Consider the following 15,203-nt stretch of genomic DNA (forward strand, 5'->3'; position numbering starts at 1 on the left):
CAGGGCAGTTTTTTTTATTTACTGCAGAGCAGTTTTTTTTTTTTTGTTTCCCCAAGATGTTGGGGGGAAACCAGCTCCCCATAAAAAGGGGATCGTCCAAACTGAATAGCAATTGTCTGATATAAGGAGAAACTCCGCATTGATCAAAGCTGATTGCTTTTGGACATTCCCGGCGATCGCGCTGGGAACGATGTGTTAAGCTTCGAATTAGTTTCGATTTTATACGAAAAAGACGAATCCACACGTGGCGATCCAAAAATGTGGTACATTCAGCTTTTCAAAGTCGAGCAAATTAAATAGACAGGTGACCCCCGTTGTTAACTTGTGGATATTATTTAGACATGATATAAAAAGTTTTAAGAAGGAACAAACCGACTGATCGCTTCCCAGAAAAAAGCCTTTTGCAGACATACATACATACACATTTATACCTATAGATAGTTATAGAGAGAGAGAGAGAGAGAGAGAGAGAGAGAGAGAGAGAGAGAGAGAGAGAGAGACAAGGTAGTGGATTGTGGCAATAACAAAAATATGTGGAAAACCCTTTGTTAACAAGTGGAGTTTCTCTCTTCAACTCCTCTCTAACCTAAAACAAATTGTTTTTATCATCATTGCATCAATAGGAATTCCCATTGTTTCTTCGTTTCATTTGATTTACGTCACTCTACATCACTGGTCACAAACTGTAACTCTTTTATTAAAAGCCACTCTGTTCTTTGTTCTGCTTGCTATCAAATCCAGTATCGCCCAGCTCCATTATCCGACACTTTTCCAACACCACTCATATTTTGATATCCCCATCTGAATACTTTTTCCCCTTTGCCGTCTGTGTGGGCCACAAATAAGCTTGCAATGGGCCACATGCAGCCCACAGGCCACATGTTTGACATGCATGGTTTAAACACATCTAAAATATGTCCATCCAATCTATATGTTTTAACAACAAAAATACTCTTTTGAACTTGAAAGAATTAGAGACTGCTGGACAGACAAAGCCTCTTACAGAGATGCTTGGATGCATCTGAAAGATGAAAACAAAAGAACAACAACAGATGAAAACAAAAGAACAACAACAGACGAAAATGCAACTAAGTTGTTTACTAGTTTCTCTCACATTCGAACCATAGCAATTGGAAGTTTTCTTCCCATGACATTTTCAGTTGAAATTCAAAACATTGAGAAAAAAATAAATAAGATGACACTGTTTAGTGTCCACTTGAATTTAAGAGATATTTTTCTTTATCTTTTGGGTTAAGACTTCACGTTCTAAATGCTTAACAGAAAATCTAAAATAAAATAAAAATATGGGAAAAGAGGTTTTTAAATTCTTGGGTCAAACTATACTTTGATGAACAAATAAGTGTACTACTAGCATGGTTTGATATATACATATATACACACACATGCATATATACACACACATATACACACACACACACACGCACACACACAAACCCACACTCACACATACCCACATACATATTCAATATGGTGTAATGGAAAAATAAAAAGGTATTTGCAGCTTCTCTTCCAATTTTCGGATTTTAATCATGTCAAATCACACTACAATTCTTTTTGACGGATTGATTGTTGCTATTTCTTCTAATGAGTTAAGGGCATAATAGATTCACTGATTGATATAATAATTAAGTGATTGGTTTTGTGCTACGAAACAAATACTGTAAAGAATTGTATAAGTCAACTGAATTAAAGGAATAAATTATAAGATGGTCAACATCATGAATTTTGGAATATAACATTTTGTCATTTATTCTCTATATTGCTCTGTAATTACATTGAGCTTCTTAAATAAGGATTGATATATAAGAAAATATATATATATATATATATATATATATACATATACACACACATACTAGCTGGACGCCCGACATTGCCCGATCGTACAATACACTTAAACATAATATTTTAGTTTATGAAGATTGCGCATGTATTATTATAGAATCAATCCTCTATTAATTATCATATATTAGGAGAAATAATTTGTCAGGTGGATTAATTTGCAAAAACAAAATAAAAAAAATAATAATGATAATGTTGTTCATAAAATTCCGCCTGTGTTTGTTTACAATATCATGTCAGCTGATATTTGGGTTTGCCGCTGAATGCCCTGGAAAAGTCACTTCTGATTAATGTTTAGTTTTTAAATATGCAAATGAAGAAATGATTTGCAGCGATTTTAAATGGTATCTCTTCTTTCATTGTGAATTGAACTCATTAATAAGAAAAAATTTAAATAAAATGGTGAAGTACACCCAAGTTTGAACAGGGGATCATTTGATCTGTAGTTGAATGTGCTACCATCAAGCTATACCTCCAAATGACAATAAAGCTGTATTTTTTAAGAAGAAATGATTTGCTAAGATTTTATTATTTCCCTTGGCCGGTATAACGTAAAACATTCCTCTGTAAAAATTCTTCTATTTTATCTATAAGAGAAATAGACTATTTTTAAAATGAGATTTTTTTGATTTTTGATACTTATCGGATTAATTTCTTTACACAACATATCTAAGAATACTGCCAGACATATAAATTACCTTTATGTAAAATTTGCAAAAGATAGGTTCTGAAACGGCTGAGCTTATGAGGAAGGAATTCGCACACACACAGAGTGACTTTTATATAATAGTAGATATATCTACACGCACACACAGCATAATTATGTTCACACACTGATTCTTGTTAGATCACCAAAGTTAAATAATGATGAGACTAGCCAGCACCAGATGGATAATTGTTTGAGAATACTAGGTGCTGTATGTATTGTGTCGGGGATGTAGAAATTTCCAGATTAGCATCTCGGAGCACGTTTAAAACTACTAAGAGAGATGCACCCTGAGCCCTTATCAAGACATGTATTTAGGAGAAGAAAAACTCTGATGTAAAAACCTGAGGTCTACTGTATGCTCTGACTTGTGGTAATCATTTGTACCAACTGAAGTTACCTGTGGTTCCAAATGTGGATGGTCCTATACAAAGCCTTCATCACTATAAACAAATTATCTGTGTGGATTTTGAACAACTTAGTTGATGAACCTCATGTCAGGATTTGACAGGACAGTCTATAATGAACAAATATCATTTATTTATTATTTTACTTATAAAACAGTAATCTATGAACATGTTTCGTGGTATTACTGCTCGTCAGTGTAGCTTGGCTGTTCTAGAACAGATATATGCTATAGTCAAGTGCGTTAACCGTTATGCCACAAGGTCCTAGATGACTTTGCATCTTATTTTTACTGCTTTTAAACTTATGTTAAATTTTTGTTTATTTTTAAAAGATAATACAGTTAATAGCATCTCTAACCTTGAAGATCATGGAAAATCTTTTTCCTTAGGAAATCGCCCATATATATTTTTGGATGTACACAAATAAACAAATATTATTATTTTACTTACAAAACAGTAATCTACGAACACGTGTTTCGTGATACTACCTAAAATATTTTCCAGATCACCAAGGTTGGAGACGCTTATAGTCGTATTCAATTATCATTAAAAAAAAAAAAAAAAATTAAAGAAAAAATTCATGATAAAAATAAAAATTGAATAAATTACGATATTTATTAATCCATCAACTATTTAAACAAGGATTTAAAATAAAGAATTGATTAGAGTAAGTCCAAAAAGTTCTTAACCCATGGATTTTCAAAGATAGGCATTTTTCATCAGAGTATAAAAAATAGCAAAAAATGTATTACTGGTTAACATAAACTTGTAAATATAAAATGCATCTTCTTCTATTATATAAAAGGGAAAATGTGTGTGTGTGTGTTTCATGTCAGCCAAAAACTTTCGACACACACGACAAACACTGACAAAATTGGTATCATTTGAAAGGTTAGTCTCTTGGACAACAAATATCCCAAAATTGATTCTTTGGCTGTTATCTGGGTCGGTTTTTTACAAGAAGGGAGTCAGTTTTTGCGTCAACATTTTTGCAAATTCATCATACGCCTTGCAATAGCTAAGCTTATTTTGAACGTTGTATGTCAGAGTGGGTGCGGGGTTTAAGCAGTTGGCTTTTTTTTCACCTTCTTTTCCTCCTTTGCGTTACAGGTTCGAGCCTGCCCGGTTGCTTACTACTTTTTCTTTTTGTTTTTTCTTCACACCTCTCTCAGCCCGGGCTGCCTATTGCATCTAAGTTTTTTTTTTTAATGCCTGGGCCTTGCTCAATATTCTTACTACACCACCTCTCCACACCCGGGCAACACTGGGTACCCCCGCTAGTCTTCAACAAAAGTAAATGATCAACAATGAAATTTGACTCCATAACTACTAGAAGGAACAATCTATTTTTTGATTACTCAATTTATTATAAACTGACTTTTTGGACTTCACTGTCATTTCATCACAACTTTGATTACAGATTCAGAGTATAATTTCTGGTCCTTAACTGATAATCTAGCTGAGTCTATATTGTTTCAAATTCATATGTAATGAGATGGCTTTCCCATTTCTTAAAAATACTATTTGCAATCAACATATCCATGGCCAGAACAAGTTTTAAAATTATTTCTCCTTATGTATTCATATCATCATACACATTTTCTTCTTGCACACCCTCAAAATTACCAGCAGTCTTTCAAACATAACCACTCAAATCTGCTGTCACAGCAAGTACTTCCTTCTCACCAATCTGATTAGTTACTGTAATTAACTTGTCACAAACTAATCTTTCACATATTCACTTTGGGTTGAGGATACAGGTTTGACAGTTTATCTAGCTACTGTTTCTGACTGGTAATACAGGATACCTAACTCTTCGATAGCACTAAGAACAATTGCTCTAACAGTTGTATAATATTGGAATAACTATAATGCCATATCATGCATGGAAAGAAACCCTGTAATTATCTTTGGTGGGCCTTACTGGGGCCACAATCCCACAAATGAAAACTCAGCCATTAGTCTATTTGTGTGAGCTTATCAGCATCAAACAATCACCCAGTCTATAAAAAAAAGAAAATGACGTTACAAACAAAAAAAGAAATAACTCAAACCAGACGCCCACCTAAAAAACAAACAATTCGCCACCTCCTTTGAGACTTGCGTTTATCTGAATACTTAGAACCAACCTCAATAATGTAGAACGATTTCTCCGATAAACTCCCCAGATATCATAACACTAAGTGAAACTAACCAACATTCCTAATAGAATATAGGCTCTGAGTTTGTACATGTTTGTCAGAGTCCTTAGGGCAGAGTGTAGAAGTGATTACACATTTACACTTTGCCCCAAGGACTCTGACAAACGTACAAATTTAGAGCCTATATTTGTGACACTCTTCCCTTGACCAGAGAACATAGTCTAGAATCAGATGATCAGGGCTACATGTGATTTAGATTAATCTTAAATCATAGCATTAGTTACTTATATTTTAGCTACTGTTCTCCTTTAACCAGGACTGCAATCAGTTCAACTAAATCTCTGATAGTATAGATGCAGCACTCTCTTTAAATCTGAGCACCCTCATACATGTATTTGGGGATTTTAATATCCACCACAAAATTTAGGTTTCTAAAGCTGCACAGATGCAGCATAGTTTCTCCGTTACACATTCCCTTTCACAAATTGTAACATTCCCAACCCGTTTACTAAATCGCGAATATCAGCAAGATTCACTTTGCAATCTATTCTTCACTATACTGCCCGAGGCTTGTGTGAGAGATGCCCATAGCTCACTTGTGAATGCTGATTAAAAATAATTTTTTTCTTAACATTTTAATTTTCTCATATATTGTTTTGTAGATTCTTTAAGCATTTATTGTTCTTTTCTGTCCCTTCTCTATTATTTCTAATATCCCCATAATAGCACATCATCACCCCGCCCTTATAAAATAATTTTTTCCATTTCTAATCTGAATGTTTTCAAAGTCGGTGTTGTCTTTTTATCTTTACATTATACTTTGTATCATGCCAGCTTTTTCTCCTCTTCCGAGGAGAAGCATTCAGCTTTGAAGTGCCATGTCTTGAAGAGGTTTTTTTCCCCGTATTCCTCTTTTTGTAACCCTTATTGACTTGATAATGTAATAAAGCCCCTTTGTAACTTTACGCTTTATCTTCTTAACTTATTCTATTATATATATATATATATATATATATATATATATATATAATAGAATAATATATATATATATATATATGCTCTGTATTTATACATGTACATACACAATATACGTACGCACATTATATATATACATATGCTCTGTATTTATACATGCACATACACAATATACATATGCACATTATATATATATGCTCTGCATTTATACATGCACATACACAATATACATACGCACATTATATATATATGCTCTGTATTTATACATGCACATACACAATATACATACGCACATTATATATATATATATGCTCTGTATTTATACATGCACATACACAATATACATACGCACATTATATATATATATATATATATATATATATGCTCTGTATTTATACATGCACATACACAATATACATACGCACAATATATATATATATATATATATATATATATATGCTCTGTATTTATACATGCACATACACAATATACATACGCACATTATATATATATATATATATGCTCTGTATTTATACATGCACATACACAATATACATACGCACATTATATATATATATGCTCTGTATTTATACATGCACATACACAATATACATACGCACATTATATATATATATATATATGCTCTGTATTTCTACATGTACATACACAGTATACACACACACACACATATATATATATATATACGCACATACACAAAAATAAAGAGAAAGAGATGGCCTTGGAATATTTTGAATTTATCTGACATCTGCTCTGTTCCAGAGAGATATACATGTGCAAACTGACAAAGAGGATGGGGAGGGGAGGTGGTGTCAGTGAAAATTACATAATGTCGCATCACAGTATGCATGCACGCCTTGGTTAACAAACCAAAACCAATGAGAACTTCCATCTGCTCAGCTGTTGCATCCAACAATACTTTTACTTACGGCATATCAACACTTTTGCAAGTTATTTAAGACAGAAAACACAACGGCAATTATAAATAATTGAAGACAGACAATATTTTACAGCTTATCACCTCTTCTACAGTCATTTATTGCCAAACAATAGACCTACTTATGGATTTTTATTCTCGAGTGGCCCATGAGCCTTGATAAGTAGTGACCCATAAGTAAAAACAAAATAAAAATACAATAAAATGCTGCTTGATAGCAAAAGCAATATCAAGAACTGAATCTTCAAGCAGGTCTGCACAACTGTGCATAAATAATTTAGCGTCATAATACAAGGGATGCCGCCTATGTTTTTATAATGGAGCAGAGGATATTGCATTGTTATGATTACTGAACTTATGCATTCGTAATCTGAAAGTTTCATTTCTCTGTTGCAGTTTAGAACTCAAAGCAACAGGTGTCAGAAGCATAGATGTGTCATTGAATTCTTCCATATAACAAAAAGGGATCGTTCAACATTTGCAAGCGCCTACTGAATGTTTACAGAGCTGATGCAGTTAATTAATGTCAATAGAGTTTGGAGATGGGTTCGTCAATTTCAGAGTGGTGACAGATGTAAGCGACAAAGTGCATTCCAGACTTTTACAACCAAAGCATCGTTCATCAGCGGCAAAAGTACCTTGGAGAAAAATATATAGAAAAATAAATCCTAGAACACAAAAGGTTGCTCATTTTAATGGAATCACTTCCGTCTTCGTAGCTCATCAACATTTTCATTTTTGAGTTAAAAAATAGATCTTACTTTTGAAATGCCCCTCATATTTTATTTAATCGAGAACGATTATTTTGTGATGAGAGTGGCTATTGTGGGGGGGGGGGTCCTAATTTGGATGTGCGTGTATGTGTGTGTGAGGGGAGAGGAGGAGACGGGCACCCATTTCCCGACTGTGGTGAAGATGCTCTACCCCTCCCAATCATCCACCCCACCTTATGTGGTAAATTTAACATTTCTAGGCCATTCAAGCTTTTTAGGGCAGTTAACTAAAAATCAATACGCTTTTTTTTTTCTTTTTTTTTTTCATAATTTTGGAGATGAGCATTCATAATTTGGATTATTTGTATCATTCATACTGTTCTCATCTTGCGTGTTATTCGTACAATGTTTGGGGTGACGTAAACTCTGACCTTCCTCAGGAGTATCTTGTCGAACTCAGGAGGTTGCACATTAGACAAGTGGAGGTAGTTAACAGCTGAACCACAAAGACCCATGACATAAAGGATAAAGTACTTGATAAAATTCAATTGTAAGTGACACTTTTCTGGAGATTGAAAGATCAATCCTTAGTGCAATCAATACAAATAACACAATTACGAATTACTTCTACCTGGTAACGGCAGTATTAAATAAAAGGCTTTGTGCAGATTCCCGAGAACTTAAGATGAAAACAGTAGTTTGAATAATCCAAATCTTTTTTCTTTCAAACTGAAAATATCAACTGATTTGTTTTGACATAACTTTTAAATTTGTTAAAATTAGTTTTTTTTTTTTTTTTTTTTGTATAAAAAGAATGTTCAGAGTTTATTTTAATGAAATAAACAAAAAAAAAAAAAACATGTCTGTTTATCAAGAAAAAGACTAAGTGTGTATATGGAGGAAGGAACCACTGTTTAATGAAACAATATCTTCTACCCCCACCCCCCACCCCACCTCACCCGCATTGTGAACGAATCGTTTTGAAGTCTATTATGGAATAAATTATCTGCCCTGTAGGCATGAGTGAGTTATCACGTGCTAAGAAACGTGTTTACACGCGTCACCTTTTAATTATCTGTCCGATATCACATGGTACTTTTTACTTGGATAACAAAAGAAAAGAAAATAGACTACATAGAGAAATAAAATTTAGTACTTTCCACTTTCATTACATACTTTGGCCTTCCGGCCAAGATCACAGTATAGTACCTGTTCTAATGCTACACTTCACCTATTCTGACCTCATTCAGGGGAGAAGAAATCCTTTATGACTGAAAGAATTTTTATTTTTGTTCCAATCCAGAATGTCCCTTTTTGGAGAGCTGGACTGTCCCTACATTAAAAATTGACCTTGTGTCTTACTCTGCCCTCGTTGGGAGGCAAGTAAATAGGAACATTATAGACTTTGCATACACTTGACACGGGTTGTTTACAAGTACTATTTCCTTGATAGTAAACTCGAAACTGCTAGTAGGCATTATCATTACAGATCGTTCCTAGGTGAGATTCGCAAATATCTTCAGCCTGTTAAAGCACACATTCAGCAAACAGAAAAGGAGGACTTTTTCGTCCACTAATTGGCTTGATCATCAAGATAAAAAAAAAAAAAAAAAATTGAACTCAGCATTATTTCCAGTTGTTATGGACTTCTTTTTGCCACTAGAATCAAACAGTGCTGATTTAGGAGAGATGTGATTGGAGATTGTTCAACTCTTGTTGCATAATTACATACATACATAACCCCCCTTTACAGGGAGTATCCATTGTCTCTTGAAACTGAACAGAGGCCATGAGGAATTTTATTCTTTATCCCAAGAACTTTGTTGATTAAATTTCAGATACTTGCTTGTATCATTGCGGGAATGTATTAAATTACTGTCTGAATTTATTATTTTTGTCTGGCAACAGGACGCGTGTTGGAGTTTGGCTAACTGCAATAGCCTTATAGCTGTCAAGATCATGACTACAGGTGACTTCGTCTTGCTGTTAAGTACCACCACTTGTTCAACTGTTCACACTACCATCCCAGATACCACTGAACTTCCGCAACTGCATCCTGATCATCAGTTGATCAACTTTGAACTGAGCCAATCAATGGAGGTTTCACTTCCCAAACCAATCTTGCGATCAATTTGTTCTTCTTAGGATAAACACTGTCCTTTTCAGAATAATTTCTTCTTCAGCTAGCCAAGCTGCTTTTCAGCCTCAGGGAGGCATCCACACCTGACTGGCATTGTTAGAGAAATGATGAAACTTGCCCAGCTGTTTCGCCAACATCCATACCGACCATCATTAGAGAAGCAAGTTGACCAGTCATTAAACATTAATGTTCCTACAATGCCAACTACTAACCTAACCATTCGTAATTGTATTTTTACAGACAAATAAAAGCAGGCTATTTTTATATTCATCTCAATTCATGTATTTGTCATTTTTCCAAGTCAATTAAATGGAAGAAACATAGAAAGAGGTGAACAATGATAAAAAAAAAATAGAAAAAAAAATAGAGAAAATCTATATATCTATAAAAGTGAGAATGAAAGGCTTTTTTTGGGGGGGGGTACTATTTCTAAGAACTGTTTATATACCCCCTAGATAATAATATCTACGATTTGCAAACACGCGTCGCGTCTAGATTTATTTGCATCAACTTTTACAAAATTCTTGCTATTTTAGCTTCTCTCGTGTTGGTTTGGCTTTTTCGTATAAAAATGAAACTTAATTATACTAATTAGTTTAATGTACTTGAAAACATGATTGTGATCTGTACAAAATTTCTTTAAATTTGATATGCTACAAGCCATATATTCTTAATAATTTCTTGGAATCGTGTCGTGGTGGCCATTTTGAATATCCTGGTTGCCCTCTTGAATTTTCCACAGTGTACTGATGACATATGATAATGCTTATCAGAATAACATTTCGCATGATGATAAAGCCTTACCTCCCATTTTTTTATACTGTTTTTTATGATGCTTCTACTTAAAGTCGTTAAAATGGAACTTAATTATGCTAATTAATATGCTAATTAGTTTAATGTACTTGAAAACATAATTCGTATCTGTACAAAATTTCCTTTAATTTGATATCCTACAAGCTATATTTTGTTAATAATTTCTTTAAAACATGTCAGTGGCCATTTTGGATTTCCTGGTTGCCATCTTGGATTTTTCATGATGTTATAATTGCAAATGATAATGTCCATCAAAATAATACTTCCTATGATGATAAAACCTTACTTATAATTTTTCTTAGCTGTTTTTATGATGCTTCTACTTAAAACGAAACTGAAATATGTTATAAGAGTGTAAGTTACCAAGTGAGATGGCCGTAAATAACGTTAACTGAACTTTCATGGTATTATGATAACATGTTCAAAATTTCATCATAATATCTTAAAAAGATCTGAAGATACAACTTTTTAAAGATGGGTTAGTCTGTAAATTGTACAAATTTCCTACCATTTTCAGTCAAAAGCTTATATGCATTTGAATAGGACTGACTTAAGGCCAGTGAAACCACACATTTTTTGATACCGTGAATGGTCATAACTCCAGTTCTAATGAGCCGATTTAAAAAAAAAAAAAATTCTTTATTTTTATGCTCTTTTCAATAATGCTTGGTTTGAGTTTATTCGATATAAAGAAAAAAGTGGTCTAGTATTGCTGATTTTTGACTTACAGACTTGAAATTTTGTATATAGTGTATTCAGACATGTGGAAAACTTTTTAAACAGTTTTTATCCGAAAAAAAAAAAAAAAAGAAAAAAAGCTGCTTAGGGATCAAAATTGAAGAGTTGGTACGTGGGGTTGTCGGATTTTTACCTATTTGTTGTTTCACAAATGCGCATGCATGAATCGTTCACATGGCAGATTCATTATGTTAAGAATAAGTAAGTTTGAAAATACTTTTTAAAGATCATGTTAAGCTGACCTAATGGTTATTGTATTTGAATCACTGTCTTTAGGTTTTGGTTTTGATCTCAGCATGAGTTTGTTTTTTTTTACTTACAAGGAGTGAACTGTTTAGAAAAAACATAATATTTGCATGCACATGTCTCAGTTTCTTCCCGTTTTTTATACTGCATTTTTTTAAAAGGAGTTTAGCATTACGTTTAATACCAGGCAACGCCAAGTACATCAGTTAGTAAAACGTGGAATGCAAAACAAAAGAAAAAAGTATAAAAAAGAAAAGAAAAAAAAAGGCAAAGAAAAAAAAAAGGACTTTAAATGAAAACAATGAAAATAAAATTAATTACGATTAAAAAAAAAAAATACAAACCTAACTTAAAACAAACCCAATTATTTTATAAAAACATGTTAATTAAATTAAGAAAAGCTGTTGTCAGTAAAATACTAACAAATCAGAAAGAGAAAGAAAGAGAGAGAAAGGGGGGGGGGAATAGGAACTAACCAAATTGCAGTGAAACAATCAGCCAATCAAAACTGGTTAACATAAAAAGGCGTGGTCATAAAAAGAGCCAGTCACGTCCCAAAAAAATCTGTAAACAAATAATATGGAATTAGTTGAAAGTAACCTCATATAAAAAGCTTCAATTTGATTGGCAGAAAGTAGGTACACAGTTAAAAAGTTATGTTTCATAAGGAAGATGTCAACCAGTGACAAAGAATGTTACAAATTTATCAAACCGGCTAATAACTAGCAAAAGAAACAAGACAATAAATAAACAGCAACAGGGTTTAGAATTACCAGTTCAGATACTTTAATACCTTGTAAGCAACCACATGTAAACAAACATCAATTAGAAAGTATATATATGTGTGTGTGTGTGTGTGTGTGTGTGTGTGTGTGTGTGTGTGTGTGTGTGTGGATTTTATTTTAACGTGAATCATCTGATGATATGGACGGATAATCTTTATTCCGTCTATTGAAACAACTTGTAATGGATTAAGTTAATACACTCGAATTTGAAGCAATAAAAAAACATATTTGGCTCTACCAACGTATTGAGCACTCTTTATCTTTGTTTTTTTTTGTTCTGTTTTTCTTTACCAAATATACCTCTCTCTCTCTCTCTCTCTCTCTCTATATATATATATATATATGCATAATACTAAATGAAATATATATATATATATATATATATATATATATATATATATATATATATATATGCATAATACTAAATGAAAGACGAGGAATAAAATTTATATATAACTTTATCATATCATCAGAACAATGAGGAAAAGTTACGGTGAAACTAAAGAAAAAAACTTCATTAGGCCATGGCATATTGAAGCTAAATGCCTCTCATCAGAAGAGAAGGACCAGAATTATACAAAATGCAAATATAGAAAAAACTGAATTCATGACATTTAGATATGAAATGAGAATGAAGGAATAGGATATAAAGGTAAATCCTAATTAAAAACAGGTACAACATAAGAGTGAAACAGAAGGCAGGGCTTTACGTTGCAAGCGAAATAGTCGAATGATTTTTACGTTGCAAGCGAAATAGTCGAATGATTTTTACGTTGCAAGCGAAATAGTCGAATGATTTTTACGTTGCAAGCGAAATAGTCGAATGATTTTTACGTTGCAAGCGAAATAGTCGAATGATTTTTACGTTGCAAGCGAAATAGTCGAATGATTTTTACGTTGCAAGCGAAATAGTCGAATGATTTTTACGTTGCAAGCGAAATAGTCGAATGATTTTTACGTTGCAAGCGACATAGTCGAATGATTTTTACGTTGCAAGCGACATAGTCGAATGATTTTTCCGTTGCAAGCGACATAGTCGAATGATTTTTACGTTGCAAGCGAAATAGTCGAATGATTTTTACGTTGCAAGCGAAATAGTCGAATGATTTTTACGTTGCAAGCGAAATAGTCGAATGATTTTTACGTTGCAAGCGAAATAGTCGAATGATTTTTACGTTGCAAGCGAAATAGTCGAATGATTTTTACGTTGCAAGCGAAATAGTCGAATGATTTTTACGTTGCAAGCGAAATAGTCGAATGATTTTTACGTTGCAAGCGAAATAGTCGAATGATTTTTACGTTGCAAGCGAAATAGTCGAATGATTTTTACGTTGCAAGCGAAATAGTCGAATGATTTTTACGTTGCAAGCGAAATAGTCGAATGATTTTTACGTTGCAAGCGAAATAGTCGAATGATTTTTACGTTGCAAGCGAAATAGTCGAATGATTTTTACGTTGCAAGCGAAATAGTCGAATGATTTTTACGTTGCAAGCGAAATAGTCGAATGATTTTTACGTTGCAAGCGAAATAGTCGAATGATTTTTACGTTGCAAGCGAAATAGTCGAATGATTTTTACGTTGCAAGCGAAATAGTCGAATGATTTTTACGTTGCAAGCGAAATAGTCGAATGATTTTTACGTTGCAAGCGAAATAGTCGAATGATTTTTACGTTGCAAGCGAAATAGTCGAATGATTTTTACGTTGCAAGCGAAATAGTCGAATGATTTTTACGTTGCAAGCGAAATAGTCGAATGATTTTTACGTTGCAAGCGAAATAGTCGAATGATTTTTACGTTGCAAGCGAAATAGTCGAATGATTTTTACGTTGCAAGCGAAATAGTCGAATGATTTTTACGTTGCAAGCGAAATAGTCGAATGATTTTTCCGTTGCAAGTGAAATAGTCGAATGATTTTTCCGTTGCAAGTGAAATAGTCGAATGATTTTTCCGTTGCAAGTGAAATAGTCGAATGATTTTTCCGTTGCAAGTGAAATAGTCGAATGATTTTTCCGTTGCAAGTGAAATAGTCGAATGATTTTTCCGTTGCAAGTGAAATAGTCGAATGATTTTTCCGTTGCAAGTGAAATAGTCGAATGATTTTTCCGTTGCAAGTGAAATAGTCGAATGATTTTTCCGTTGCAAGTGAAATAGTCGAATGATTTTTCCGTTGCAAGTGAAATAGTCGAATGATTTTTCCGTTGCAAGTGAAATAGTCGAATGATTTTTACGTTGCAAGTGAAATAGTCGAATGATTTTTCCGTTGCAAGTGAAATAGTCGAATGATTTTTACGTTGCAAGTGAAATAGTCGAATGATTTTTACGTTGCAAGTGAAATAGTCGAATGATTTTTACGTTGCAAGTGAAATAGTCGAATGATTTTTACGTTGCAAGTGAAATAGTCGAATGATTTTTACGTTGCAAGTGAAATAGTCGAATGATTTTTACGTTGCAAGTGAAATAGTCGAATGATTTTTACGTTGCAAGTGAAATAGTCGAATGATTTTTACGTTGCAAGTGAAATAGTCGAATGATTTTTACGTTGCAAGTGAAATAGGCAACAACAAAAAAAAAACCGCTCATTTGGCGATTGTATTTCTTTCACCGACAATCTTCCAAAGCTCATTACAGAGTGAAAAATATCTTTTCAACCATTACTTTTTTTTTAATAAAACAAGCAAAGTTAAATTATTTAAACAAACGATTTGATAGAACAATATAAT

The 15,203-nt window shown here is 33.2% G+C and overlaps 1 protein-coding gene across 2 annotated transcripts in view; it reads right to left on the minus strand.

Annotated features, from left to right (window-relative positions):
- The window catches only part of LOC145263195 (uncharacterized), a 142,218-nt gene that overhangs the window by 88,407 nt on the left and 38,608 nt on the right, over window positions 1-15,203 (minus strand). Inside the window, exon 1 of one of the 2 annotated variants that reach the window (XM_080120263.1) lies at window positions 12,174-12,473. The exons of the other annotated variant lie outside the window; for it this stretch is intronic. The gene's annotated coding sequence lies outside the window, so the exon portion shown is untranslated. Of the gene's footprint in view, window positions 1-12,173; window positions 12,474-15,203 lie in introns of those variants that run through there. 2 annotated transcript variants of the gene reach the window in all.

Source organism: Euprymna scolopes, chromosome 38 (assembly GCF_053919585.1).
Source record: "Euprymna scolopes isolate OS-2025 chromosome 38, ASM5391958v1, whole genome shotgun sequence".
NCBI classification, from domain to species: domain Eukaryota; kingdom Metazoa; phylum Mollusca; class Cephalopoda; order Sepiida; family Sepiolidae; genus Euprymna; species Euprymna scolopes.